Source organism: Anser anser (genome assembly GCF_964211835.1).
Source record: "Anser anser genome assembly, chromosome: 18".
NCBI lineage: Eukaryota > Metazoa > Chordata > Aves > Anseriformes > Anatidae > Anser > Anser anser.
The window spans coordinates 7,417,620-7,444,258 of NC_139739.1; the positions used below are offsets into that span (position 1 = coordinate 7,417,620).

At 45.9% G+C, this 26,639-nt stretch overlaps 1 long non-coding RNA gene across 1 annotated transcript in view; it reads right to left on the reverse strand.

The window, feature by feature from the left end:
• Positions 1-26,639, reverse strand: part of LOC310883514 — a 142,150-nt gene that overhangs the window by 102,363 nt on the left and 13,148 nt on the right. The window contains exon 2 of the long non-coding RNA XR_014573576.1: positions 1,009-1,262. This is a non-coding gene — a long non-coding RNA (uncharacterized lncRNA). The remainder of the gene's footprint in view (positions 1-1,008; positions 1,263-26,639) is intronic.

Here is a 26,639-nt window from a genome sequence, read left to right on the forward strand (position 1 = left end):
TTGAGCCTTAATCTATGCAGTGTAACATTATCTGCCACGTTTGTATGCTGATATGCTGTGGTTAGACGTAGGCCGCGGCTCCCAGGGGGACTCCATAACACAAGCTGATCACGCCTGTTCCAAATAAGTGCACGCTTGTTTTTTAGGGAGACGTTTTGGTTTTCTTTTTAATATCAAACAAAAAAAGAGGCAATGACCTGGCACACAGAGGTTGCTCACACAAGTGGGCTTCACGATCGGGTCATAATTTACACACGATTGCAGAGACGAGGCATCTGCAGCTGACACAGACCAGGGAGGCTTCACAGAGCCCGTTGATGGAGCAGCCCGGGTAGATGAGACACCTCTGAACCGCTTTGCACAGAAAACGCGAGCAGCCAAGTGCAGACCCTCAAATGTTATCAATTAGTACTGTTATTTCTAACATGCTCAAGGTGAAATAATCAAAGTCAGGAGTGTTATCCTGAAAGGGAAGAGCACCTGCTACTCCTTTGGTCACAGTCTCCCGTTTGCTTTATCTTGTGCTTCTGACTCTTTAATCTGTTGTGGAATGTCATTTAATTAAGCATTTTCAGAGTTCACTCTAGGCCGTGGGATTATGCTGTAAGCAGGCAACACTGGCCTGAAGTTGCAATAATTAAGGCTGCGAAGGACAGCCTGGCACTTTGTCTAATCAGGGAACCAACATAAATATGCCAGAGCTGGTGTTAAATATTTCCATGGTAGAAGCACTTTGACTTACTAGATTGGCTTTCCCCTAATCAAGGAATAGAGGCATCCAAAGAGCGTGGGTTTTCAGTTACAAAGAAAAAAAAACTTACAAAGGAAATGGAAAAGCAAAATGTTAGAAACACTCTTGACACCTACAGCACCTGTCCAAGTTTATAACCCTTTAATAAATGATTTTTGAGGAACAGGAAGAGCCAGCACACGGCACCAGTCTTCTGCACCCCAGCTCCAAAGCAGCCCTTGACCCTAGGATGGGCAGCTGTACCCTTCCCCTCGTACCTGACTTTGACGCCGCAGAGCTGAAGCCAGGGCCAGGGCTTGGACTGGTGAGCGCAGGCACAATTCCGGCAGCCTCACAGAGTGGCCACTGCTTCCACTTTCAGGTCGGAGGAGACAGGGACAGTTCTGGGAGGCTCACTGCTCAGACCAAGCTCCCAGTGAGATGTTGGTCTATTTGACTTGGTGATACGGATTTCAAGAGCCTGGAGTCACATACAACTCTTCTTTCTCCAACGGATACCACTTCAAAGAAGCTAAATAGAGGAGAGTAGAAGCAGTAAGTGATTTGGAAAGCCGTAACGCCAGTCTTCTGCAAGCATTACCCCCACCAAAACACATGCAAGGCTTCTAAGAGTGGGCCTTGGTGGCTGAATCCCACCCACTCCCAGCCTAGAGCTCAGACACCGGCAATGCCTCTGGGCATTTCCTCCCACGGCATTGGGAATTTACACAACTTGATGTTTCTCTTATTGGTAATCCTGTCTGCTTTCCCAGTTTGCTTGGGCTCATTCTATGTTGACAGAGGCTTGCTTTATCCTTCAACATGCTTGAACACAGCAGATGGGTACAACCAGCTCAGCTACCTGCCTGGGAGTTTGTGTTCTGGTTATACTGAGAATGCTTGCAGAAATTTCTTGGACAATTAACACCACCGGGCTTCTATTGTTTCCATTATTGCCAGACACGAAAAGTTAATATAACACAACAACAGAGTTAATGGCATTACAAAGGAAAGGGAAGAATGATGCATGCAACTCAACCAATGCAAATCTGAAGGAAAGGCAAAAAGGCTGGCTAAAAAAGAAGAGAGACAAATAGGAAAGAGCTGTATATTGTAGGCATGATTTAAGGTAAGTCTGTCCTGGCTGTTAAACTGCAGGTTTCACAGGACAGGGAGAAACCCTTATGACTGTACAGCACCTAGCACAAACAGGGCTTTGGTCACTTTGATCAGGCACAGCAGCAGATTGCACAGCTGCAATTCAAATGAGTGCTTGCAGGAGCCAGGTCATTCTCCTCCTTTTATGTGCACCTGAACAAAACGCAAAACAGACTTGAAATAAGCAATATTCTTCCTTCTTGTTTTCTGCCAGGCAGGCCACAGAGCTGATAGCTTCGGGGCTGAGAAAGCAATGCTACGTCCCCCAGTGCCTCCTCATTAGGAACAGCTCCCGAAACATGCTCAGCGTCATCTCCATTTAGCGTCAGGTGACAGACGTCTCCTTCTGCAGCATTCCCTTTAACAGTGGTATTATTACTTTTACTCGAGTGCTTTGATTTAAGCCACGGGAGATGTCACAAATTAGTGTTTACAAAACTTAACACGAGGGGGCTGTCAGTACTTGCTTGAGGATGAGGACTGAGGTTGCTGAGACCCCACTGCAGAGGCAGAGCCTCGCACCAGGAGCGAGGGTACAGGAGGACTCCTGACCTCCAGCGGAAGTGAAATTAATGATGCTCAGGATGCAGCTCGGAGGCACACTGGACCGAATCCCCCACCTCTTATACCACCTCTCCCCAACCCAAAGCAAAAAGGAATTAGAAGAATAGCAGGAAAGAGGCCTGCTCGTCACAGTAAGTGCCCCATCTGCTGCGTACAGCTACAGCATCCTCACCCCGCCTGCAGGTACACACACGAGCTGTAAGCGTCTCGCAGCAAACCTTACTCATAAATGGTACCGGAGCTGCTGGGTTACACGCTGCAAGGGAACTCATTCCAAGGAGGCCTGAATAAATAACTTGCTTGCTGATTCAAGGAGATGCAAATTCTTCTGCGATCCCAGATTTCACCAATATTGCCTGCTAGCTGGGAGACTTTACTCATGGTTACATACCCAGGTGGAATAAATCTACTTTGCATTTGGGCAAGTTAAAAAAAAAAAAACAATTTGCAGAAGAAATGCAAATTTGATACAAGTGTGACATTCAAAATCCTTCAAAGTAGAAATACAGAAGGCACGAATGTGCAGAATGCAGAGTAGCCCTTTGAAACAGGGCTCTCCTAAGAGGTACTTCAGCACAGCCAGCTACTGCCACCGTGCCCACCAGTGATGAACAAAACCACACCACTAAGATGTCTCCAGCATTAATTCTGGCTGGCCTCAGCAGTGAAAAGGTTTGGTTTCTCGGTGTTTTTCAGGTGTTTTTTTTTTTGGTGGTGGTGGTGTTCTATTTAGTTATTTATTCTCAAACAGACGCAGTTATCTTTGTGACACGATCGCACCAGCTCAGAGCCACGGGTGCAGCACAGGGTCTGCATCAGAGATCTCCTCAGCCTTTCATGGTGATTCATCGCGCCATTCAGTGCAAATCATAAGCTACGAAATTGCATTATCAGTACAGCTCTTTTTAATCAATTCAAGGTACTGATGCTTAAATATCTCCTGCACTAAAAAGCAATTGCTGTTTAGACCCTTTTTTTTTTTTTTTTTAAGAAATCATTATAACATTCTCATAATTACTCATCTTTCAGAGGAAGATAACGCAGACAGCTGCTATTTCAAAGGACACTTTGTATACGTAGCTCAAGCAGTCACGTCTGAAGTAGAGCAGAGATTCTCTCCGATTCAGGAACCTATTTATTGCTGTCTGCGTTGTGTGGCAGCACCGCAGCCGTCGTTACACTCGCAGCAGAGGTATTTATACATCATGATTTGCCTAAGGACTTCTTCCTCTGCTGGGCCCCACTTCAGCAAAACATCGAAATAGGTGCTCAAGATCACGCCCCAGTGATTTACTGGAGAGGGCTGAACATCCCCAACAGGCTTCAGGGAGGTTTTTTCTCCTCTAAATGTTCCTCCCCTTATTGCTCCCAGCTCATCACACCGAGCACCCCGTCCTGCCCCACCAGCCCCCTCTGCTCGGCATGGGGGGGGTTCAGGCGTGGGCATTTGCCCCCACACTCACCTTGGCCTCTCTAATGGGAAACCTCAGGAAAATATCTGTATGGTAGATAAGGTCACATAACGCTTCTGGGGGCGACAGCAATCTCTATCTGGAATTTAAAGAGGAAATGTGACCTTGCCTTGAAGGGCTCGAATTGAGTCTCTCCCTTCCACGTCCACAGGTAGGGCAGCACGTCCTCCTGCCCACGGACCGGGGTGTCACCACCCGACAAAGCCCTGCAGCAAGGCTGCTTGCTCTTCTCCGGGGGTGCTCAGAGCAAGCAGCCAGCGCAGAGCCCACAGATGAACACACCAAGTCTAAAAATTTCTCCTACAGGGTCCCTTGAGAGGACCCCTCCCATACCTGCACCCTGTTTTTTCTGGGCTCAGCCCCATCCTGCCCCGCAGGCCCAGCAGGGAGGAGATGCTGCTCCCTGGGGAGGGGGTGGCAACATGCTCGGGGAGTCAACTCCCCACCCAGCACCATTTGATGTAGCATCTGCCCCAGTGAATGCATTCAGAGGCTCCAAGAGACTGGCCAGAGACCCGCAGAGCCACGACAACCTGCCACGCCGCATTCAGTGGTAGTTCACTGCCCTGAGACCGAGGCGAACTGAGATGCAGATCTCCTCATAGCAAGGCATGGACCGTGCCTGTGACCAAACCCACCCTCCCTCCTGTTCCTGAAAGCAGGAGCAGAGCTAAGCATGGTGCCCAGCCGCCAGGTTTGGGAACTCCTGAGATGTGATGTACGACCACGATCACCCATCTTCCACACAGCGCAGGCCACAGGGCTTCTGCAAATTAATGCCTATGGAAAACCAGGGACATCTCTCAGGAAAAAATCCTGACATTACAACCGCTGGTACTGGAGAACCCAGCAGTGCTTATGTTGTTCCAATGGTTAATTATCTTCACTTTTAAAAAAGCGTGCACCCTTCTTCCCCCGACAGAAAACTGTGCCAACAAATTAGTCAGCTAATCATCGGACTGGCTCACTAGCTAACAGCTACAAACAGGTGAAAGAGATGAGAAAAATGCATGGATAAGACCAGTTCTAGAAAGGTACAGATAAAAAAAAGACCCTGAAAGTTAGGTCACGTTATCAGGAAGATAAAGCACGTTAGAAACCAGGACGGTACATATCTGTAATTTGCGTTTCAGAACGGTCACTCCGACATCTGCAAGAGCTTTCAAGCTCCTGCTTCCCACACCCCTCTTCAAAACGTGATGCTGGTGATGACGTCCAGCAATTTTCTCAAAAACAAAGCCACTCTTACAACCGTTTGAGGTTTTGCCATATAGGAACATTGGTAAATGAATGGTAAATGAATGGAAAGAGAGAAAATACTGGGGGGTGGAGAGTGATCCAGGATCTCACCTGATTGCAATTGTTGTCCCCAACACAGCGTGGTGATTTCCCCCAACTTATAATTTAAAGCAACTCCTAATGCAATTCCACTGCTAAACACCATACTTAACACAAAGGCTCCCTGATGCCGCTAACACAGCTGGACTGCCAGCTCTGAAATGTCAGCTTTCTTCCCGACGTTGCAAAAGCTCTACTGTTAATTTTGACATCTGGTTTTTAGTGAGATGTATTTCTCGCCGAGCAAATGCACACTGACAAATCTGGGGCCCTCTGTGTATTTTGGTAAATTGCAATCTATTATGAATATATATCTTCCTATAATGAAATGTTAGCTTTGCAGTTGTAACACAAGCTGTCCAAGTATCTGGTGGGAACGTTTAATAACAATAATATTTTACTGAGGATAACACAGCTACCTCATTTAGGTACTCCTAACTCACTCTCCTGGAGGAGTTCTCCCCCTGATATATTAACAGTTAAATAGTACACAGGTGAAAGCTACTAGGTGATATTTAGATAAACTGCCCTTGCAGCTTAGAGCTTCCCTGCAGAGGAGGCAGAGCATCAACATGCCTGCATTGATCCCCAGCGGGGCCTTGCTGACAGCCAACATCGTGGATCAAGGCTGTCCTAGGAGGACACGGCTCGGTTACTGCATGCTGCTCACCTCTCAATGTGTTTCGAGGGCCTGGCCGCATCTCCTGAGGCTCTGGGGGCACTGATGGGTACACCAAGCACAGCCTTCCCACCGGGAGGAGAGCAGGGCTGGTGGGAAGCGTTCCCTGCACCTGCTTCCCACAGCACAGGGAAAATATTAAAGGAGTCCTTGCTCATTTAGAGTTTTTTGGTCTAGAAGATTCTGAACTCAAAATGAGCAGATCCTAACGCAAAGAATCAGTCCCCAAAGGATTTGCGGAGCACACAGAGCGTGCTGGAAGCAGGGATACCACGGACACGGTGCCCACCCAGGGCAACACTGCCAGCCCACGCGCTCGCTGCAGCTCAGGCCTGTGCCTCCTGCCTGCTGCCAGGCCAGCCCACATCCACAGCCGAAGCCCTGCTCACAGCAAAAGCAGGCAAAAGGCCTAAACCAAGGCCCACTTGCTTCAGTGGCTCAGCTCGACTCGGCCTCGGGTGCATATCCCAGTGAGTCACCTGCTGTCAACAGGACAATCTTCCAAAGGACCTGGTGGCAGCCTGGTGGCATGCTCGTTCCCCCCCATTTCAGTGGGGCTGGCTGCCTACTGTGAGCTAGATGAATATCTGGTGACAGGAACGGTCAGCAGCACCTTGTCGTACGTCGCATTGCTACAGCACGAGTCACCAACAAACAGCAAGTCAGCGCAGAGCCACACTGCCGGCTGGAAAGGGTGCTCCAGCCCTGCGCGGTGATTCAGCACCACGTTTTTGTGCTGTACTGCAGTGCTACTTAAACTTAGCCCAAAACATTACGGATATCTGACCTACCTGACATCAAGCATTTTGTCAGGAAAGAAGAGAGACTGAACAGTTGAGTAAATCATAGCAAGTTGCGACAAAATCCACAGTGAGGCCTAGACACCAGATAAACAGACCCAAGAGGTACTCAGACGAGTGCATAATTAGTAATCCTATTAATTTCACAAGAACCGCTCTCAGATTGTAGCACCTAGAAAGAGAACACTAAGAAGTCGTTAAAACTTTTGTTGTTGTTCTAGAAAAATGCATGTGTGTAGCCCAAAGGTAGCTCAGCCACCCTGGTGCTACGATTACCCCGGATTTATCACCAGGCTTGGTGCGGGGCAAGGGGGAATTTCCCCAGAACTCTGCATGCAGATTGCTTGCAGCAGTCACACACAAGAGGAATAATAAATATTGCAGGTTCACATTTCTTCCAAATTGCTCATCATGTTTTGTTCTACCACAAAATCTGGAGCACTACCAAGTCAGTAACAAGACTCTGGGCATCTAAATCTCAAGGTAATCAGGATCTAGCTTTTCCATCTCACATTGATGCCTTATCCAGCTATTGGAAGAGCTTTGAGCCTAGTCAAAAGCAGTTTACACCTCTTATGGTCAAATTCATTATTATACTATTCAGTTGCATTGTGCTTTTATGCTATTTTGCTGCATTGTGATTTTAAGGGCTTCTTCACAGAGATGCAAAGCTCACAGTGGAAAGACTTATCTGGCACTACGGATCTGGATCAGGCCCCAGTGAATGGAAGAGAATTAATGTTAGTTCTTAACTTCACTATTTTAGCATGACGTGCCCCCAGGCTTGCTGCTTGTCTTAGCAGAAGCACTATCTTCTGTTTAGGCATGACAATATTTGTCAAGTGTAATGCTCATTAGTCTGCTGTGTGGTCAGGCTAGCAGTGTATAAACACTCTGAAAGATCAGGTAGGGACTAAAGGTCTGCTCTTTGTGGTCAATTATAGCCATCAACATTAATGATGCCACCATGGAGAGCTATGCAGGAAGAGAAGTGCTTTTCCAAGGTTAGTCTTAACAACATACCTTGGCTACGAGACGCTGGCAATGAAAAATGTAGTGTGCACCTCCAGGCTTCATCTAACCCTCTCAGTGATTTATTTCAAGAACAATCCAATGGCTTTTTTTTTTTTTAATACCTGAATAAAAGACAAGCTTTCTAACCTCAAGTGCATTCTCATGTATTTTTCAGGACTCACACTGTTGGTGATACTTAAACCTGGTATTTAATCAAAAGGAAAAAAAGCTGCACAGGGGCTGATGAAAGTTTCCCATCTCTGCCTTCACTTTTGCCTCTGCACCTTTTCCCCAAAAATCTGGGATCTCCCAAAAAAGCAGAGATTTTTGACTGCATTTGCTTGGAGAGAGTTCATGGTTCCACTTCCTATAAGAACTGGGAAAAGTCAGTAAACATTCCCCTCCCTCCTTGGAAAATTTCTTTTAAAACTTTTTCAAAAAACAATTTTAAATAGGGCTAGAGGTTTCCAGATCTCTCTCAAAAAGAACACGGTAAAAATAAAAACACTTGAATTCTTAGAAAAGCAGAAGACTTGGCATTATTAAAAATATATATCTGTCAAGGCAAAAAAAAATCACTATTGCAAAACTAACAGTATGGGTAGTCATCCTCGGCTGGCAGCATCCCGCTTACTATCAAGGGAGAAGAACCACTCCCTGCTGCTCCCCTGCCATCCCACTGAAGGGCAGAGCTTTGGGAAAGCAACACCAAAGCAAGCAGAAATAGCTCGAGATTTTGAAATCCTTATATAGTTCCCCAAGCCGGCTGGAGCACTATAAATATAAACGAGAATGATACAGCAATAGCATGTCCTGAAACCCCAGCGAAATTTGGCATACGTATAACTGTCTCTATGAATCCCATCCACTCAGAACTAGGTAAGCGTGGATACTCCCAATTAAAAAATAAATCCCAAATGCACGTTCCAGCCCTTCCCTGAACAGGAAACAACTTAAGCACAGGCTTAATTTTAAGCAGGACTGTAAGAAACATGCATTGCAGTTTGGGAACAGGTTTAATGCTTCACTAAGGAGTGCTTTGATCAGAGCCATCATTTGTTTAACCCATGACCATTGATTTCAATTTAATTGGCATCTATCATCTTCACCAATGCAGCATAATAGAGCACTAATATTAGGTTCTTTGACATATTCCATTCCTTTAATTGCATTTGCTGGCCCAAACAGGACCCTACATGTAAGGTTATTTATGTACTTGTCCACACAGCAGACTGCACAGCAAACAGTAGCATTCAATATTTGATGCCCTCTCTGAAAAAAGAAAGCCACGTTTTCTCTAAGTGAGGTGTAGCTCAGTCAGTAATTCAAACTCTCAGCATCCATGAAATCCTGCAATCCATTTATGCCCGCTTTGTAGAACTGATGTTTGCTTGGTGGTCTAAAGCCTTTTATTTTTCTTTTCCTTTCCAGCATGTGCTTTTGTACTTACCAGGGCACTTACAGTATTATTTAGGTTGCTGCCTGCGATATTTTCAAGCTACTAGAAGACAGTTTCTTAGACATTTTCATAATGTTTTGAAATGCTGATGAGGATTTAGCATTAAAATTAATGGCAGCCAGCCGTGGTCTTTCAGATGTGAAAGACTCCACAGTATTTTCTGAGGAAAAAAGGTGGGGGGAAAAAGAATGGAGATATAAATAGCCAGTCTTGCTTTTCTCTAGGCAGGATCCTTTTAATCATGTAAAATAGATTTTAAAGATTAAAGACTCTAGGCTCTGTTCTGCCTTTGCTCATGACTCGTATCACAAATTTTTTGTTTGTAATTTGAATGAAAAAGGACACACTGTGTTTTCATTTGCATTACCCTGAACTGGAATTTCTCCTTGAAGAACATAGCCCCTTCTTCCTCTGTGGTGAAGAGAGCACCACGTGCCTGGGTGGAACACCACAAAACAGGAGAAAAATCCCAAATCATTACCCTGCTTCTTGGACTTGGACCTTCCTTTTTCTGAGATTCAATTTCAGGCTATAACTTATAGGCAGAAAAGGAGACAGAGGAATTACTGGTCCAGCAGCTCCGTCTGTATATGTATGAGCTGCAGTTCCAGTTTTCACCCAGACATCATCACACTGCACATGGAAGAGCCTGCACTTCCTGAGACAGGAGCATCAGCACCGCTCCAGGGAACCTGCCTGCGCCAGGGGTGAGAGGTGTCCTGTGCCTGGGCAGAGCTCAGGGATGTGGGGAGGCTCTGGGACAACAGCCAAAGGCAGGGGGCAGAGAGGAAAGGGCCAGCTGTGCAGGGAAAAAGTGAACCGAGGTTCTGCAGGAACTGCGTGGCCTGATAGAGGTCAGGAGAGGAGATGAACTAGAGAGCTGGGGCAGAATAAACTGCCTGTGCCTAGCTAGGGGAACCAAGGTCCTTCCTTCACCTGCCACTTGCATGACAAACCCTGCTTTGCCCTATCACCCGCCCTCACCAAGGCAGGCAAACACAATGGGAGTCACATCTGAGCACACATCTTTCCTTCTTCTTAATCTTTTTCTAATTCACCAGTGTGCAAGCAACTCTGACCTGCTAACCAAGTGGTCCTTTCTCCACCACAACCTGCAGCTCCTCAAAGCTGCAGCTGTAGTCCCGCCTGGTTTCCAGCCGTGCTGCTCCTGGAGCAGGAGGTCCCTCAGCTCCTCGTGATTCTGAGGCCAACAAAACTCAGTCCTGGGATGTATCGATCTTAGTTGTACTTTAAATAAACTACAGAACACTTGGGTAATTCCTCTCGACTGCACTAGTACCCAGAGCATCCTAGCTTTGTTCCATATGCTAAGATATCACTGAGCACGTAGCCTTCCTTAAAGGACCACCAAAAGCCATCAGTTGTGGACAAGTATTCTTTCTACTAGGTATTTTTACATTCATCAGCCACAGAATAGCAAGGAAGCAAAGATCACTTGGATACAGACATCTTTCTAATGACATTGGGAATCCCCCGAAATCCTTCTTGCCAAGCCCGTGACTGTTTTCTGGTGGGCTCCGCCACCAAGGGGCTGAGGAACAGAGCCCTGTATTTGCCACACACACGGCCTAGGGGAAGACATGGGGAAACAGAGGAGAGAGAAAAGCAGCATTTGGATTTCAGAAGCTGTCCTGGTTCCTAGCAGCAACTCGTTGAGGACAGCATGGCCTGTGCGAAAATAAATGTGCAACCTTCTTCCAAGAGAAGAAAACCCGTCTGCAATTACAACGACAGACTTTGTCTTGACAGCGCTGGAAATAAAGTTCACGAAGCGCACACAGCGTGGGAAGCGTCAGAGCAAACCTCCCACACGCGCCTCCACCAGTGCAACCAGGGGCTAAGGGCGGTTTGTTCCCAGTCTCTGCCTGCTTCTGCCTCTCGGCTCAGAGTGGCCACCAGTGTTTTCGATTAATTCCAGGTGGCTTCGTGCTGCAGGCACTGATCCACTTGGAGCTGAACCAAAACCGCTCCCCTCGCTGCACAGATAGCGCACATGCTCTGCTCCCTCACAGGCTGCAGATCTGTTTCAAGGTCCTGACCCTAGTTTTTAAAGCCCTTAATAGGCGAAGGCCTAATGAACCTCGGAGACAGCTTCTTACTCTGCAATCCAAAGCAGCAGCTGGGAGTGCTCTGGGCAAGCAGGGCTGACCGAGCTCAGGGTGAAACCCTCCTCCTTTTCTGCATCCGAGCCTCTTGCTACCAAAGTCTTGGCCCTGTCTTTTACCAATGGCAACACCACCTCACATCATCTGCAGGCCTGCCACAGCCTTCTTTGCTATTGCTGCTGCAGCCGATTCATTAAACATTGGTGCAAGGTAAAGGAAGACTGCACTCTAGGAAAGTATACTTCTTCAGGTCTTTGCAAAAGCAGTCATGGTGTGACCATGCCTCCAAGAGTACAGAAGGAGAGACACTGTTTCTGAAGTTGTTGAAGAGTTGAGTTGGGAGTGTAGTCCCAAAACTGGGAAAAAATAAGAAAACCTTGAAGAAATGAGCAGCAGCCAGAGCCCTCACAACACGACCCCATCTAGCAAGCTTGGGGTGAGGCACCGGCAGGTGAAAGCAGAGGCAGCACCGTTCACTGGGCATCTTTCACACTTGGTTACAGCCAACACAACACAGCTGCAGGACAGCATTCCCCATTACTGCTGCATTAATGCTCCCTAATTTGCCTATCAGCCTCTTCTCACTCTTCCACACGCAGCCCATGCTTTCCTATCGTACAGCTACGAACAGAACGAGAGTTAGCCTACACCCTGGCACTGGTTTGGAAACCCACATCTCCAATCTCCATGCCACACACTGCTGCGTACTTCAGCACCAACTTTAAAGCAGATTGGAGGCTGACAAGCTGAAACAAAGCCAGCTCGTTACTCCTCCAGCTCTAGCACCACTCTTCCCGTAGCCTTCCTCCTCCTTTGCATCCTTCCCCTTTGCCTCCATCCCCCCCACGTGCACTGTCCCTTCAGCAGGGACACAAAGCTCATGCAGCACACCGAGCCACGGCCAGGTGCTTCGAGCAGGCACCTCCACCTTCCTATAACCCACCAGACACAGCACGTGCTGAAGCCATTGGCTTGCCAAGGAACTCATCCTGCTGCTCCCAACCTTCGAACTTCAGCTGGTCACTGAGTCCTTTTAGACAGCATGTTCATCTGCTTTCACATCCTGCTGTGTTTTGCAAGTGCAGGTTCTTTCAAAAGAATAAGCAGTAATTACTGCAGCCACACCTATACTGGAAATGCCTGTGCAATGATCTGTACTGCGTGTTCACAAAGAAAACAAAAGCTGTAAAGAAATAAGCATCCATTGACTTTGAACTTTGGTATCTGGTCCTTTTCTACAGTGGGGACCCGATTCTTTGAAGCACTGAGCTGCCATAGCCCCTCAGGGACTCGAGTTTCTTCTCACACATGCAAATATAAATCAGGAGTCGCTCTGCTGAAGAGAAGTGAATTATGCAGGTGTAACCTCAGCGTGACAGACAGGGCTCATGGACAGCAGCAGAGATGGGAACATGTGCCCTTTCATTTTTCACATGGTGATTTTTCATTTTCAGCTACTTGGTTTTGCACAGCTACAAAAACACATACAGCTGCAACGCAATAGGACAGGACGGCTGATATTTAGGAGAAATCACACGCTTAGATCAATGCACACTGCAGGTATTCAGCTGGAACCGAATGTGTTGGAAGCAATGTAAACCCCAGGGGGCTTGTTCGCTAATCAATAAACACAAGGAATGTATGCCACTGAGTTATTGCTGGAGTGTTAATTGTAGCTATACAGGATTTTTTTTTTTTTTTTGCATTGCTAAAGACAGACATCAAGAACTATGATTTTTACAAAACAGACATAAGAAAAATGCTTTTATATTCCCATCTCTGGTATGTTTCCAACTTTAGAAAGACACCTAACCCCATTAGGAGCTCTCAGTGTTGCCTTATGAAGGAAAAAGAGGAAGTTCATAATGGTTCCCATCCCCTAGTTTACCACAAGTGACATTTAAGCAGTCACCTGGGGAAAAATCCCAATGGGAACACTGACAAAGCTTACCATTTGAAAAAGGTCAGGCCTTCTATTCTTCCTCTGAATAGATGGTGCTGACCTTAAAACCTTCCAGTCTCAATCCCCCTCCTCATAAGCTGGAGGAGCTTACGACGGAACAGACAGCTAGGGCAAACCTTGCTGAGAGAGATGCAGAGCATCATTGCTTTGAAGAATCTAATTCTTTGTTTCCCTCTGACAAATTACAGGTACCAGCTTAGCAGTGAGCAGGCGCTTGGCAGTATCAGCAGCACAGGCACCAGTGTAGCAGTCCTGGGCAGGCCAGACTGCAGTGGGGAAGAACACTGCCTCTCCCCAGGGTGACTGCCTTGAAGACACATGGCAAAGAAAGTACAAGAACTAGTTTTATTCAGCTGAAGTTATCTTTCTCATATATTTCCTCGATAGAAGACCTCTCCTCACACATTTCCATAGAGAAACAAAGGGCAGGCAGATGGATAAATATTTCTATCCTGCAGATGGGAAGCAGAGCTCTGGTACAGCCTTGAGCACAGCGTCAGGCAAGGAGGTGACAGCAGAAGCCAAACCCAGACTCACCAGGTTCTAGCTGGGGACCTCAGTCACAAGCTCACCTTCCTCCTGATGTGCTCCTCACTCCTCACCTGAGCCTGAAAGAAGTCGGTGCAGCACGCACCAACTCAACAGCTACACGGAGGATTGCCATCCTGGCCCCGGGCTGCCCGTGAGACCAGCACTATGCGGGGCAGTACAACTGCTGGAGGCTGCTCCTCCATGCAGGCTTCAGGAGAGCAGGCTTCCGACTGAGTCATCCTGTGGGATGGAAGGGGACAGCCCACGGTGGTAATCCCAAATGCTGCAGCATGCTAGAAGCTCAGTCCCTAACTGCTGCAGTCACGAAACTACAATAAACGTGCCTCCTGATGCCATTTTTAGTCACTTTTTAATGCAGCACTGCAGTTTGTCAGTCTTTCTTGTCCCAGCTGGAATAGATGAATTGCTGCTGCTTTTTAGGACCACTGGCAGATGAGCACAATAGAAACATCACTCAGATATTGATGACTAATGCACACAAAACACTTCCAAAAACTGTGTTGCTATCGCAGCTAAACAAAGTGTACTAAATTAACATTCACATGGAAGGAAAGGAGCTCATTTCCACATATTCAGCATTTAAATGAACCTATGGCAAAGCTCAGCTGAAACAAAAAACTGGCCGTGGTTCTCCTGAAAGTTTCATAGAGCTCCGTAACCCTAACTCAGGTTTCAGGCTGGCAGCAAAGCCTGGGGTATCTCGCAGGGTATGGGATTTCATTATAGAAATTTCACACAGCTCTAGCAGCTTCTCGTGGGTCACAGTCCTACAGACCTCCAGATAACGTTCTGACTTTAAACTGTTATTGCCCTGGTATAAAAGCAACAGACCATGCATTATTTGTAAGGCACAGTCCAGCACATTTCAAAGTTCACAGAAGTCTTTTACCAGCTCAAATGGATTAGATCAGCTTCTTCATGGGAAACCTCCTGGACAGTTTTCTCTTTAGGACTAGAAGCAATCTGCTTGAGTATGGCACGAACTAGGGCTAACCTGCAGAGGCGGAAAGACCTCACAATGGTTCATAATGCCTCTGAATCAAAATCACAGAAAAAAAAATAATTTGGACTGGGGAAAAAACCAACTAAAGGCATCTAACAGCAACGTAGTGGAGCTAACAGACTGACTAACAGAAAGGAAGAGCCCTCTGTCTGGAGCAGGATTAAGGAGATGACTCATGAAGTAGTTCTGTTGCTGTCATCTCTGACTAAACGTTATGCTGAAGTCCAGATATAAAACGATATGACTCAAGAGAGTGAATTAGCTACGGGGAGTTAGAGCAATGGAAGGGAGTCAGTGCTCCCAGCTCCCGCAGCGATGTGAAGGCTCCTGCACTCACGATCCTTCCACTTGCAACGTTACAAGCCAGAAAGGAATTCTCTTACTGCCCTGTGCGCCCTTAAACTTCCTATTATGACAATAACAAAACTTATAAACTCCAAAGCAGAACAGCCTATTTCAAGTCTCCTGTTGCTGCTACACAAGACCGCTTGCTTTGTGCCTGAAAGGTGTCTAAACATTTGCTGCTACTTAGACACTTTGTGAAGATTAATGTTTTAATGCACTTGGAAATTGTCTTGAATAGTTTTTTCCAAAGCCCCTATTCAGGTTATAGTTTGTTCTTCAGGTGCAAACAGACAAGCAGCAGATCTCCGTCTCTGTGTGTTTAATGGCATTAGGCATCAGCACCCTTGGAGCACCTTTTTGTAAGTACTTCCATCACCTTTACTCGGGTAAAGCTTTTATTGACTCAGTGTGCCTTTTGCAACGCCATCGAACAATTAGGAACCCCGGATAACGACTCTTACTTCACAAATACCTATCGTTCCTCTTCAAACAGGAATATCACCCTTGTGCTCCTGGTTACTGCAACCACCGAAATCCAAACAGGGCAGATATATTTTAACCTGACACACTTTGAAAGCTCCCTTCCAACAGGCTGACCTTATTCCCGAAATTAGTGAGGGGGAGAACAGGAAGTGTTTGTGAACATAGGAGAACAACAGAATGTTTTTATACATCTGATGGATTTCTGTTTCATTAGATTAGGGCGCAGTGCCTTTAATGTAACTAACATGTGGCAACCACAGGGTAACCACAGTGAGTAAATCTGTCCTGCAGGAGGAAGCAGAAATGCAGCAGGGTTTGCTTCAACTGCTAGGAGGGAATCAGGCAGCCTTTTCAGTGCTGGTTGCAGCTGGGGGCGGAGGGGAGGAGAACTGAGAATACACTGGTAGTGACAGCTGAAAACAGAAATATCTCAGCAGCAGTGGGTGGGGAACCAAACAGGTCCCAGCACCCTGTCACTGCTCCCGTCCATGCTCCTGATTTGTTCTGGGTGGAAAAAGCAAAGCAATAGACCTGACAGTCTTTGCTCTTCAGGGAAAAGCTTGAGGTGGTCTTAATATATTTAATAATAGCAGTTTATCATAACATGTCTGGATATGCACACATTTACATGCAAAAAACCTGCAAGCTAGAGGAATCACAAAGCTGGGTGACTCTCGTATTACCCTGTTGATGGGAGAACACAGCCGGTTCCACTATTCTCCTCCAATATTCCCATCAGGAATGCAGCTCCCTTGCTTTGTTCCCCAGACAGCCCAGAATTTAACAGATGTCCAAAGTAAATCATGATCGTTCAGTAGGTTTTGGGAATAGAAGCTAGATGGAAAAATCACGGCCTAATAAAGCACGGCAATCAAACGAGTTCCAGCACACTCCTGGCCGTTTCCAAATAAATTAGGGTATCTTTTAAATCTCTGCACAACAGTTTATATTTCAAATCAAAAGGCTGTATGTCGTTGAATTTCCCCTGAGTAATCTAAGTGAGAGGGCTCTCCGAGGCGCAGTAATAGGATGTAAGCGAAGAAGTGGGTATTATTTTACCCGTGCTGTGATAATCTGAATGCACCACTGCCCAGCATCATAAACAGTGAAGTGAGAGGTATTAACAGCACTTTCAAAAGCCGTGCGTTTGGGGATTGTCTAAATAGGGCTGAGGGGGCAGAAGGAAGGGGAAAGCAGATCTCCGGCAATAGGAAATATAAGCATTTAAGCTAAAGCACAGATAAAATAACATTGCTTAAAATCTAAAGAACAGAGGGAAATTATTAAAGCTTGCTTTTCACCTCTTTAAGACAGCAAAAAGCAAGGTAGCAGCAATGTCAAGAAACAGAGTGCAGTTCTTAATAATCAGCAGCATTTTAAAGATGATCTGGAAGTTTTGCACAGAGACACTATAATTAAGGAAAGAAATTGAGGCTTACCAGTTACCATCTGTCTGGAGCAGAAAGGGAGCCTGTGCTATAGGATCTCCTGCACAGAGCCATGCTCACTGCTGAAGTCGGGACAAGGAAAAAAGCAGCCAAGCCCTTGCACACCGCACATTTGCCCCCCATGTCACACACTGCTTTCCTTCTCCTCCCCAGCCAGGTTTCCATTCCCTGTCTCCCCACAGCAAGCCCGGCCAGCCTGTCCCACCACCCCACAGGGCTGCGAGGCACAGTGCTCAGAGCCTGCCTGCTGCAATGGGGTTGGGAAGGGGAACGTGAGCCTTGGAACTGCCGCTCGCACCTCCTGGGGTAAGCGGTGCTGCCAGCTGAGTGCTACCTAATTCAAGGGAAGCCTCTGCTCAGATCTGCACTGCGCCTGAACCAACAAGGGCAAATAAATTATTTTTAGGGCAGGAAAACAGAGAAAGGGATCATTACACGTAATTATTTTTAAGGACTGTTTTAGCATTGCTTTCAATGTCAACTGCACAAGTTAACTCTACACAAACGGAGAAACACTCCGGCTTTTCCCATTTGGGGAATTTGTGAGGTTCTCCCACAGCGATTTGCTTCCAGGAGAGAGCTGGACTCACTCACCTAGCTGCAGCAACAGCAGCCCACCCAGAGCCATGCAGACCCTTCCCAAACCGAGACCCCTTCCCCTACCTCGAAACCCAGGCCATTGACACCAACAGCACCAGAAGAAGCCCCGCAGTGCAGGGGATGCTCAGCCATCCCACAAATGATGCCAGGGGAAGGACACAGAGCTTCCCCCCACCTCTGCCCTATCCAGACCTGGGGAGGGCTCAAGGTGTCAGCAAGCCAGCCTGGGTCCTCCCACGCACAGCGAGCAGGTAATAACAAAAATGGGAGATGAGCCCGTTTCTCCTCATTGTAATTACCCAAGATCCCCTTGCCAAATACAAGTGAATCGGCTAGTTTCACCCATAGCCTTTCTTTCAGAGAAGAAAAAAGCAGCAACTTCCTGGACTGTGAGAATGCTCTACGCTGGCCCAGATATGACAGGGGTCAAGGAGCAGAACAGGTACCAGACGAGGCAGGAAATGCACCCGTTGCTCTGCACCGTACCTAGAGACAAGGTGACAGTTGATAATGACATGCAACCCACATTTTTAATGAGTTATCCATCATGACACCTGGAAATGCTTTCACAAAAACTGCACCAACAGTATGTCGCCCTATTCAAACCTCCTGCTTTTCTCCAGGCTACCCTCAGTTTAATCACAAAGCAACCACCCAGTGTTATGGGCTTACATTTATCTACAGCTCATTCCCATTTAATTTCTTGGGTCTGTCATTTTTCTTGAGCCTTCCAAGGAGAAGGTGGCTAACCCTCCATAAGATGTGCCAGCAGGACCCAAAGAAAAATCCAAGTGCTGCTTCAGTGGGTTTTATACCTGCACTGAATGAAAACCCTTGTAGACTGATACGTGAGTTGCTCCCAAATTACTAAGGGTGACTGGATGTGAGAAAAATAATAGCTTTGTACACCAAGCCAGTCCTCCTTTGACTCCAGATGCAAAATTACCATTTTTCTGCTGAAAGGGTGATTTCATGCCATAACTTGCATGACTAAGGTTTTCAGAGAAGACTTTTGTTTAGATAAGGACAAGAGATGCCCTGAGGCTCGTATTGTAATGTTATATGGATATATAGATGGAGAAAGAAATTTTTGTTGGGCTGAGGGAGTGGTGAGATTTTTATCTGCATGATTACTTACTGACAGACACTGGGAACGGCGAGATTCTTTTTGACCTTTCCTCACCCCTGCCTGGCTAGAAACGCAGCAGCCAGCCTGGCTCTGCAGCGCCTGGGTACTGCGGGCAGCCCAAGCTGCAGCTGGTTTCTCGGGGTGCCCACCTGCCTTCAGCAGGTCACTGCTGTCCTCAAAAGGGAGCTGTTGTCCGCCTGAAATCTGATCTACAGCTCCAGGGGAAAAAAAAAAAAGAAAATGTGGAGCTGACAACAGTCCCAAAGGAAAACAGACAACAGAACAGCTTCTGTGCTGATATTTTTAACTGCTCCTGGGATTTGCCCTCTGCTTGCATTATTAAATAAGCTTGCAATTGCAGCGCTTTCGCTGTACTTTCAACCTCCAGCTAGAGCAATCTGCATTACAAAGCAAGCTGCACAGCTCCGGGTACAGCACTGGTTATATGGTCACCAGGAAAGCAGCGTGCATGCTGATGCTCTCCCTTGCTGGCTGCTCCTGCGGTGGGTGCAGTGCCTTCGTTAATGCACGACAAGCGGTGGTTTGATAGCAAGCAGTGCTGCAGGGATGTGATTAACTCTCAGGGTGCTTCAGGATGTTGCTGGAAACTTTGTTGTGTCTTGTCTGAGGCTATTCATTATTCTTCTTGCCTCCTACTTGAGACAGTAGATAATCTCAGTTCAGATTATTAATTAGATGTAGAACTCCATATCTCAATCTAGAAATTGAGTTCTCAGCAATTTCTGAACCCAAGAACAAGAAATTGGGTGGTTTTGACTCAGTAACATCTAAAATACTCACTGAAAGCAAAGCCAATAGCGGTAGCTACAAAGCCTTTTCATCCACAGATCTCAAACCAATTTAGAAAATGAAAAGTTGTTCCCATTACACAGACAAGAAAGGACAAATGAAGCAGCTTGTTTTCAAGGTATGACGTATAACCTTCAACTTCTACTGGGGGAAAGCTGCATTAAGGCAACCGAGCAGGACACATTGCCTCCCCCGCTCCCCAGCTACTATCCCACATCAGAAGCCCAAAGCTTGTCCCTGTGCCCAAGTGTCATCTCAGGCTCAGCCAACCGACCCTCCAGCTTCAATAGAGACAGACAACAGCCCACTGCTCCAGCGAACCTGCACCTAGAACAAGCAGTGTAAACAGTATGATATTTCACCATACTGACCGTCGTAATTTTGTGATGGATAATTTCAGGAAATACTTCACTTTGCCCATCTATCCAAGCTTCAAGACAAATTTAAGCTTTCTTCTGAGAAGGTAAATATCAAAAAAACACCCTATTAATTCAGGTAAATAAGGTAAGTAGAAAAATATGAAACTAAATATGCACGTAATTTTTTCTCTATCTCTGGAAGGTTCAAAAACATTAAAGAAATATTTTCCATCAAGTTTCATTGCTGACAACATCTAAAGAATCCCCTTTCAGCAAAAGTTGGCAGTCTGAAATGTTTCTAAATGGTGGTTTGTTTTTTTTTTTCCTACTTTTTACATTAAACCACCTATGATACAGCACAGAGTCACGGCATCTGTGTTAAGGGGATCAAAGCTTCCATTACTTTAAGCTTAAAAATTCTTCACACTTTCAGCCTTATCCTTATTCAGCTACAGGAAGGGAAGTAATATCTGTCTTGGATTTTACTCTGCATTTCAAAATACCAAAACCATCCAAACAAGAGCTGCTTGTGTACAGTGCAAAGTCTTTGTTTTGACTGGCACCCAGGAGGAATTATGACATACTATCATCAAAGCGAACTCTGCAGATTATGGGGTAAGCAAAACAAGTTTTCTCAGTTTTCCAAGTTTTCATGATATAAACATCTTTTCAATTAAGCAGGTAAAATATATAGGAGTTATAACCTTAGAACCAAGGTTGTAACTCAGTTAAAAAAAGTTATTTCTATCCATACAGATGTTTCCTGAGCATATGAAAAGCATATACCATTTTACTATGTATATATTTAAAAATGATCTGATTTTCACGTATATACACAATAGACATGCTCACACTTACATCCATGTCAGTCACCTGTAGGCACAAATGCACTCTGCTGTAGTGGAAGAATCTGCTCCCAACACACAGTTCTTTATGGGAACTAGGAAACTGCCATGCGTCTCCTCTTTGCATTAACTCTCATACTTCTGTCCTAGAAGGAGGTGCAGTTGTGATGCTTCAAAAAGCTTGAGAACCAAATTAAACTATTAAAGGTTCATTAGCCTCAACACAGTATAGAAAACTTTGAGATGTTGGGTTTTTGACATGTTTCTTCAGGAAGAAAAAAAGTGATGCAATGGCTATGTAGCTTTAAGCACATTAAAAGAATATCGACTAGAAATATTCCTGTAAACTTCCTTAAAAAACATAAAAACTTGGAGGATGCAACAAACCAATATGACCCAGATACTGCAAAATAAATACCAGGCACGCACACTGAAACCGAGGGCCCTGTGAAAGTCATCATCTCTTTTTACAGCACATCAGCTTGACAATATGACTAGGGCCAAATGAATAACTTAACAGGTAAGGACAAAATTTAAGGTTGTTAGCCAAAACGCAAATAAGAAATACCATATTTTCAGAAGTCTGGTTTTCATCAACTTTGACCTCAATTGGTTGCTTGCCTCTTAAACATTTGCTTTTCATAATCCCATTGTTCTTACAAAGCTCTTTTAAAGTCCTCTAATCGATGTGTATTTGTAAACCATACAGGTCCTTTGTTGGAGCTCCTATTCTAATCTGGGAACTTTAATTTTCGGAGCAGCCGATTCCTTAGTGGTGCAGAAGCATCAAGATGAAGGTTCAGTGAACTCAAGGTCAGTAAGTCATGCATTTCTTTTGACTAGCATTTGTTCTCAACAAGCAAGCTGCTCACAAATCCCTTTTGCAAGTTTAAGGCTCTGTGTAGCCTGCAGAGACAAAATTAGAGTATAAACATCTACTCACTAGAGAAAACAAGGGAGTTATTGTCACTGTAAAGAAGGAGACATCTAAACCATACCCCCTCTGCATTAATTCCATTATTGTGCACAGGCAAGCTGACAGTTATACCACCGAGTAAACTGCAGTTATCTAGTCAAATGATCATTTAATGTTCTTTATTTTACTTTTTCTAAAGAAAATTGATTTCTTGCTATTTATGTTCAGGGTATTTCATTGTGCTGTGATTATAAACTAGACTGAATGCATTTCCACTGGCTCCCTGCAAAGTGTGTTTTACAATCCTTCCTGTTTGTACAATGCAAGACGTCTTTTTTAATTGCCACTTTTTTTTTTTTTTTTATTAAATAGGATGCTTGCTTATTTGTTTACTCAGAAGCTCTGGAAGAGCCAGGCTGGTCTCCAGTCCTTAGACATGCTGCTATGAGATATAGAAGGAAATATCCCCAATAATGATGTCTGCTATGTAAATAACAAAACTGTCTACAGCCCATTAAACTCCATCAAGCCTTTGCAAAAATTTAAAATTTGACTTGCAAGGACAACTCCTAGGACAGACTCTGGGCCATAATGGCCTCTCCCTTTGTGTCAGACACCTCCTCCCAGGAGCAGGGAGAACTCCCAGCTGGGAGAGAAACCAGCACGGCCGCAGCCAGAGGAGCGCTCAAGATCCTTTCTCCCACATGTCTGATTATCCCATTGGGATTTAGGAGCGCCTCTCTACTGCACAAGAATAATATGAGATGACGAGAGGGAGACCTACAGCAAATGGGATGGAGCTGATGGAAAAGCAAGGCACAGCCAAACTCAGCACCAGTCGTGTGCAGGCACCACAGCCCCACAGGTCCCACCACCACTCAGAGCCGAGAGAAGCATCCCCGGTGCAGGAGGCGGCATGAAGCTTCGCAGGGGATTTTCTCTTTGTGCAAACTGCCTCGTCTCTGAGGCTGCCAGGAAAAGAAGGGAACCCTTGCTTGAGAAAGTGCAAACCTCCCAGCTCCCCTCCAGCACTGCTCATGCAATCGCTTCAGCCACCCCCGGCTGGAGAGCCTTTTAAGGACAGGCATTTAGGCACAGGTTTTGAAACACGCTCAACATCCTGTGATTATTTCCCCCCCTCCCCTTTCCTTCCCACACCTCAGTACGTAAAACCTTACTGCTGTGGAAATAAACGTGTGAAAATCAATCGGGGACCTTTGCAAGCTATTAAAAACCTAACATAGCATTACAGGTTTACCACCAGCCGTTAAAAAGAGGCTCTCTGTGAAACTGTGTGGGAAATATTCCACACGACACAAGGATTTTGACAGACATACTGAGTATTTTGAATAATCCAGCAACTATTTACCTTGAAAACCACAGTCACTTTCACAAATACATAGCTCTATAAATATTATTTTTACTGCTGATGTTTTACTATCCTTTCTTGGGAAAACTATCTGATGTAGAAACATTTGGTTGGAGGGAGGGGTCAAACTTCATCGTAAATACCAATTGTTAAGAGACAAACAAAGAAAAGTGTAGGGTTTTGTTCCCACCCACTCTCAACTGCCTGCTTCCCTCGTCTGCGATACAATTCACTGCTCCTCAGATACGATTAAATCACCTTTCTCCTGCTGGCTGCTTGTACCCCAGGTGTGCAGCAGGGGAGCGGGTCAGGAGCCCTCGATGCTGTGGGGTTGGGGCAGGAGGAAGCCCCCATCCCAGCAGCTTCCCCACCCAACCCAGCACCCCAAGCCCTGCTGAGCAGCCCCATGGCATAAAATCTGCTTTCAGTGGAAGCTCAGATTTCAGATTTCACTCTCCTCCCCCTCAGCACCTCACCCAGACGCTGTCCTGCTCCCCAGACTGCAGACCCACAGGAGGCATCCTTTTGTCCGTTTGGGGGCTGGATGCACATCAGAGATCCTACTGTCCTGATTGCTTCTACTGTCCTGATTGTATCCCCCAGACAACCCTCCTGGGAGGAAAATAAAAAAAAAAAATCAGGAAAAGAGGGAACTTGGCAGCTGTAAGCTTGACAGAGCCCACCCCCGCCAGAAGAAATCATTTTCTTGGCCACCCATATAGAAAATTCATGAAACCTCCTGTGAATAGCATGGAAAGAAGCAGTTCAGCAAAAATACGAGTCTCTTCATCAGTACGAGAGCCAGCCCTCTGCCTACAGCAAAAAGTTAGTTCATCACAGCTCAGCTCAACAGGGATAAATCTACATTTGAAAGAATGAAAAGGGAATAAATTCACCTTAATCCAGTCTTGCAAAACCCTGCTCTCGCTCTGGAGACGTAACACACTCGGGCTGGAGAGTTATGACACCTTTGCAGGACGCATTTAATCAGCGGCATGACCTGACCTGTTCTACAGGGAAAGCCCTTTATGTACACTTCCCAGCCCTGACCTGTGCCGTGGCATTGCGGGAGCTTACTCTGTCGTTACAGCACAGTTCTCTGACCCAGGAGAACCGTTTCTTTTGTGGCACAGGCCATGAGCTTTCCCCATGATCAGACTCCAGCCACCCAGGCCATGTTACTCTTCTGGTCACGGTGCTCTAAGGGATGCTTTCAGCTCCCCAGGCACACTTTTTCAACGCATCCTCCTTAAAACAAGGGCAGCTCCTGCAGCAAGTTAGATGTGTTTCCCGAAATTCTCGAGGGTTGCAGAAGGGGCACGCCACAACAGCACATTAAGCTCCGTGTGGAGGTCTGCGCGTGCATTTTGTTTTGCAGAGAAGTCATTAGTGCAGCTTTCTTCCAGGATTAATAGGAAAATCCGAGAGCTGCAGCGTTGAACTTGCAGGGCCTGATCCTCTGATGGTCTGTAGGGCTATAATGAAAGTTTCAGCTAAAGGACATTTAAGGCTGTGCTGCACCAGAACCAGCCTTGCTGAACTCAGCAGGATCTCATCCACTAGCTTCAGAAGGCCTGAAGGACGCTCTGTAGCACAGAGCATCCAGCAACCACGACAGCGGAGCTGTTCCCAAGAGAGGTCCAACACAAGTGGGAAAATGACTCTCCCAGCTTCTCGTTAGTGTTAAGGTGAGATCCCCTCATCTTCCATGGCCACAGCTCCACTTCTTTCAGGTTTGTGAAGAAGCTCACGTTGCTGATGGCACTGAGCTCACACAAGTGTCAGTTATTTTGGAGTCTCTCCAGAGGGAAATATTTTGACAGTCATTCTGTTCATTATTCTTCCGAGAGAGGAAACACGCACATCGTTATCTGCAGGAATACAGTCAGCCCACCATGCTCTTGCCTGACTGGCTTATTTATCTTGATAAATGCCGGCTAAGATCAGGACTTAGTGCCATTAGATGCGTCTAAAACATCAAGCTGTCATTACCATGTCAGCACCAAGGATTATTTCCAACCGTGATAATGGCGGGGCCACATTTTGAACAAAGACAGATTTTAGTCTGCAATGGCCTACCACACCAGCTGTTTCCCATTACAGCACAGAGACCTTTCACTCACAATTATGAGCTACGCCACCATTATTATTATTATTTTAAGTTGGAAACCAGAAATATCCTCATATTGGACCTAGCAAATGGTTACCTCATGGCTGGGGGCTGGCAGCACTGGAGTCTGCAACAGCTCAAAGAACTACTTGATGCGAAGCCTTAAGAGCACTTGGTCAAGGAAGGAGCTCCAGACTGCAACCAGCACACGGATCCCACACCCCGATCCTCCAGCACTACCACATGCACCTCTTAGAGAATGCAGCACAACGTTGATGCAAGATGTACCTTGTCTGTACCGCCTTTCTGACAGTGGTCTTGATAGCACAGGATAGCTGTGAGGTGAGAAACGTCTTACAGGATGAGAGCTCTAATTCATTCTGACCTGACTCTGCCCAATATTTCAGCAAAATGCTTAAATGCCTTCCTGTCTGGTAAAGCACTTGAGAACAGGGTTTAATTTATATTTTAATCTCATGTTTTAAGGATTTTCAGCAGGTTTGAAGAAATTACAGAGCACTACAAACAAGGCACATTTAGTAAAATACAATTCAAGCATACATACACCATTCGAGTTGCTTTCTATTTCTGCTAGCAAAGATCATCCCTGCAAGGCAGTAACTTGTGCTTTATTCCCCCCAAAAGCAGCACCTGAAGTTGCATAGTGATTGTTCCCATCAGGCCAAGTGCAAGAGATTTCACATGAACATAGATTTATGACTTGCTGCTTGAAAATGTACAACGTCAAGTGTCCCACTGAGTTTTATTGAGTTGGCTGTGGCAGTATCCACTACTCAGAGCAGTGTGATCATTTCAGACTTTAATCCTCCCTAATCCTGTTCCACAGAAGGGTTTCAGATTTTTCCCCTTCTCTTTGCCTGATGATTTTGGCATCTAAGCTACAAATATTATGTTACTTACATTGAAAATTAAGATTAACTGGGCATCTTACACTTAGGACCTTTGCCGAGCACAAGGCTTGCCTGCGACCCAACAGTGCCTTGGGCATTTGCCTGCTAGCTCCGTCTAGTCTTGCCTAGAGCACTTCGGTTCTGCTGCACTGAGAGCTCCCCACATTTTGCTCAGTTTACACTTCAGCTGGTGGCATCTCTTATTTATGATTCATTGTAATGCAAATTGTTTGCAGTTATTCCGCATAACAATACAAAGATTTCAAAAGCAGCAGAAATCATGTGCCTTTTAGTCTGACTTTCTTCCTACAGCAAAGCAACAAGAGTTAACTGACTCTCCCTAAAATAAAACCATTCAGAAAAAAAACAATTAATTCCCCAGTAGGCACCTGCAGCGTTAGGTCTAATTTGTGAAGTTGTCTCACTGGCTCTACAGGGCTAACATCAGGTGGAAAC